A 5,000-nucleotide genomic window follows, 5' to 3' on the forward strand; every position below is an offset into this window, starting at 1 on the left:
GCCCCCACCCCACCCCCGTGTTCAGCAAGCACCTGGACCTGGAATTTCTCCTCATGCAAATGGAGCGTTGCCAGCACCTTGGCACTAGCCAATAGTGTACACTCACCCAAAACCCTACCCACTCCTCAAATTCTATATAGCCCTTCTTCCCCCACCCCACCCCCAGTTAGGGAGGGCCAATACACTGAGAACTGTTTCCCACCCAACTGGATAAGCTTCGTTCTTTCCAGTCCGGCCAGGTACACAGTGGTGCCTGGACACCCGGAAGGCAGAAGCAGACGGGCAGTGGTTTGGCATGTCCCTCAGTTTTAGCTATGTCATCCACTCAGCATACCTCTGCTGCGCTCTGATACTGAGATGTGCTGAGGTTCTTCGTTTCTGAGACTTCTAATTGCTTCCTCATTCCTAAAGATCCTGTCCACATTCCTCTCTAGACGGCCAAATCTCTTTCTATCTCAGGACTTTCACACCTGCCTAACCTTCTTCCTTCTTCCCTTCCCCCTCCTACTTCAGGCTAACTTGTATTCAACCTCAGCTCACCCGGAAGCTTTCCCACTGTGATGTAAATGGGCCATGAATCCACCTGTCTTTCTCAAGCCTAACTTTATTGATTCATTGCTAGAAATCGGGAATCTTTTGTAGAGTCATGTTAATCTTAGTCACTTTGTGGCTTTTCCTTCCTTTGCTCGTGGTCACAATGTCTGTGCATAATTTTGACACGCTGTGTGAGCATTATTAATCTTATTATGTCCAAGAAGTATCGAGAAGAATAAAAACTCAAAACTGGTAGCAGATGATGATGAGGAGAAGGTGAATGCTGGCACTTACTGCTCTGGACACTACTGTCAATTGTATGAAATTGCTTTAAAAATCTGAAGTAATAAGCACAACTAATTTTGTGAGCTGAATGTATTTATTCCCCAAAGAGTTTTTCTGGTTTGCCCTCATATTTTGATTTTTTCCTTACTTAAAGCTTTGTGCGACTAAGGAATCAATTCTGTTTTGTTCAACACGGTGTCGCTGACTGCCTCACAGCAAGCTCAGTGATGTCTGGTGCTCGCTACCGGAATCTGGACAGACTTACAGACAAAGGGCTTGGTCATCCTCTGAGATAGCGGCTTCAAGTCCATTTGTCCTCACTTCTGAGCAACTGGCCACAGATATCAAAGCTCTCATTAATTCCTAGGTTTGCTGATATATCGGAACAGCCCACAGAAGACAGGGCCATGTTGTACTTTCCTAATAATGTTTGACGATGAAATGCCCCCCATAGACTTAAATGATAAATGTTTGCTCGCCAGATGGTGCCATTATTTAGGGAGGTGGATTCTAGCTGGAAAGGTAGATCACTGAAGAACACGGATTTGGAGATTGTACCTCTGGCTTCTGGCCTTTCTCCATTCTGCTTCCTGTCTACAAAGACATAAGTCCTCTGCCAATGCTCTTGCTGTAATAATGTTCCGACTAATTACACAGGGCCAACTTGCCCTGGCATGAGCCCTCTGAATCTGTGAGCCCAAGCCTTTTAAGTTGTTTTTGCCAGGTAGTTGGGTTACAGCTCCACAAAGGCACCCAAACAATAATGGCTAAAGTTCCATGGTAGCAAAGAGGCACAAACTGGAAACAGTCAAGGGTAGAGGCACAAGTGCAATGTCTGAGGCGGCCAATGTCTGTAGTGTCTTTGCCTTTATCAATATATGCTGGACCCCAGGCCCAAACCAAACCCCTGCTTCAATTTGGAATGACAGAGCAAAGCTCCCTTCAATGTTCATAGTTGGCACTGGGGTTTCGCCATGTAGTTATGATTGGTTGGATTCTCACCTACGTGACTAAGTATTCAACCCCAATCTCCTCTTCCCCAGAGGTCACTCAGACTTATGTAGTTCAAAACTCCAAAGCCTAATGACATGCTTTGCTTTTCTGTCTAGGAAAGCTCTCATCTTGGTCATCTCATTAGCATAAACTACCTTGTGAACAACACTATAATGTGTGTGGTCTGAAGCATCCACTATGGATAAAACAAAAACACCCCTGCGTTTAAACCCAGGAGTTTAGAGGTTTCCTGGAACTAGAGTCGTAGAGATCTAAAGGCCATTTAATCATCCTCAATGACACATCGTGGGTTTGATTAGTGCTTGTTAAGTAAATAACCCACTGGGGAGCTTAACTGGATTAAACCAGAAATTTCTGTGACAATGTCAAACAAAATAGTACCAATAATAATAATAATAATAATAATAATAATAATAATAATAATAATAATAAATGTGTGATTGGATCTGCGTGACTATTTAGAGTGGTTTTAGATATTGGCTTATTGAAGAATATAGTAATTAGACTTGAAGCTTAGGGGTTACTATCTTAAGATGTTTGCTGTTGACTAGAAGGTAGAAGATGTACGATTCAGAGATATAAATGATGAGAAGGAAAGAACCAGAGACTAAAGAGGCTAAGGAGAAGAAGAACTGATGGATGAAGGTCAGGGTCAAAAACAAATCTCAGAGGGAAGGTTAGAATCAACTTCTGAAAAACATTCATAATTCAACTCCGTGGAAATACTATTTTTCAAAAAAGTTTGTTGCTTTGGGTAACTGCTTCTTTTTAAAATTTCCTTTACTTTGGTTTTGTGTGTATGAGGGTTTTGCTGGCTTGGGTGTATTAGTAACACATGCTTTCATGGTACCCTTAGAGGTAAGAAGATAGTATCTGATCCTCTGGAACAATATCTAAAACTACTCTAAATAACCACTCAGACTCACTCTGGAACTGCAGTTACAGATGGTTGTGAGCTGTCATCAAGGTGCTGGGAATGGGACCCAGATGCTCTGCTAGAGCAACAAGTGCTTTTAAGCTCTGAGCCAATTCTCTAGCCCTAGGAAGTGGTTTGTTTTTGTTTTTGTTTTGTTTTTTCTAGATAGAGTTTCTCTGTATAGCCCTGGCTATCCTAGAACTAACTCTGTAGACCAGGTTGGCCTCGAACTCAGAAATCTGCCTGTCTCTGCCTCCCGAGTGCTGGGATTAAAGGCGTGTGCCACCATGCCTGACTAGGAAATGGGTTCTTAAATAAGAAGATATTTAGCTGTATCTGGGCATGTGGTTGTTTATGAAGATGGGGATTAAATTCTTCAAAAAAGTAAATAGATAATGACCTAGCAATTCCACTTCTATGTATATACACACAAAGAATGGAAAACAGGGACTCCAGTGCATAATTATAGACCTACCCATATTCACAGCAATTTTACCTACAACAGCCAATGGAATCAACTCAAATGTTTTATGATAGATCAATAGATATAAACTAAATAGCGAAAAAAAAAAGCAAGTTAATTTTAACATAGGCTGCAACACAAAGGGAGTTTGGAAGACATCATGACAAGTGAAATAAGCCAAGTATGGAAGGATGAATATCACGTGATTTCCACATATCCATTTATATAAGACACCTAGAGGAGTCAAATTCATGGACATGAAAAATGATGACATTGTTGGAGAGCCTGACAATGATAAAGGTTGTAATGTGGATGAACCCTCTGCGACTGAGTTATGCTCTTAAAATTACTAACACTTAAAACTATATATTTTTGTTTTTTCCTTTGAGAATTTTGTACCTGCATACCTGTGCTGTGATCATATATTATTCTCACATACCCCTCCAACTGTTCCTGGATTCCTCCTAAATCTCCATTCTGATTTCATGATTTTGGTCCTTCCCCCGTCCCCCAGAGTTCAATTACAGCTGTCCTTAGGAGCGTTTGTGTAAGGGCATCCGCTAGAACACCAGTTTGCTTCTCCATTGCTGTGATAAAACATGGACAACAAAAGCAACCGGGCTGAGTTCGAGGCCAGCCTGGTCTACAAAATGAATTCCAGGATAGCCAGGGCTATACAGAGAAAACTTGTCTTGAAAACAAACAAACAAACAAACAAACAAAAGTAACCAGGAAGAAAAGGTTTATCTGGCTTACAGATTACAGTCCATCACTGAAGGAAGCCAGAACTCAAGATGGGAGCCTGAAGCAGAAAGAAGCTGTGAAGGCTTGCTGCTTGCTGGTTTGCTTTCTTTGGGGCTCATAGTATTCTCACACAACCTAGGACCCCTACCTACGGATGGTGCGGGGAACAGTGAGCTGGACTCACATCGAGTAGCAATCGAGAAAAGGGTCCACAGCGTGCCCACTAGCCAGTCTGATGAAAGAAAGTCCTCAACTGAAGCAAGCGCCTTCTTCTCAGGTGTTTTAAACTGACAACCAAGATTAGCTGTCACCACAGTTAACCAAGTCATCAGCAGCCACACACCAAGAAAAACCCGACTCGCCTCCCCCAGCAGCCTTAAACTGCTGAGAACTCCTCGGTTAGAGGTGGGGGCTCTTGGGCCCTTCCTGCTCCAGGTTGGAATGTGGACTGACTTGATTTTGTGTAGATCAGATCTTGTGCAGGCAACTGTAAGGGATGTGAGTTCATGAGTACAAAGGTCCGGTCATAAATGCACACATGGTTTTACTTCAGTCCTTCTCAATCTCTGGCTCTTATTATCATTCTGTGCCCCCTTTTGGGATGTGCCATGAGCCTTGTGGGGAATGATGTGTGATATAGATGACCCTTAATGGCTGAGCACCCTGAAGACACTTATTCTCCACAGTCTGACTAGTTGTCTCTGAAATAAACACTGTCCCCTGCCAAAGACACTTCTCTGAAGAAGTCTGAGGCATCTCACACACTTACTTATTACATTGTAATAAAAAGACTCAGGCTGCCATGCACACGTAAGGAGGTTGTTTTTGGCTTGGTTTTCCTTTCGTCATCAACAAAGCCTAGAGCTATGTTAGAAATAGTTATGTCTCTAACATGAATTTTTCATGTTTCTTATGTCTTATAATCCTATTACATACATATTTGAGGAATTGATAATGAACTTTCTAAGCAACGATATAATGTCTCAGTATGTTCTCAGTTTAAATACATGGTATGATTTAATATGGTTCAAATTCCTTGAAAAT

This window comes from Mus pahari, chromosome 3, assembly GCF_900095145.1.
Source record: "Mus pahari chromosome 3, PAHARI_EIJ_v1.1, whole genome shotgun sequence".
Taxonomy (NCBI): Eukaryota; Metazoa; Chordata; class Mammalia; order Rodentia; family Muridae; genus Mus; species Mus pahari.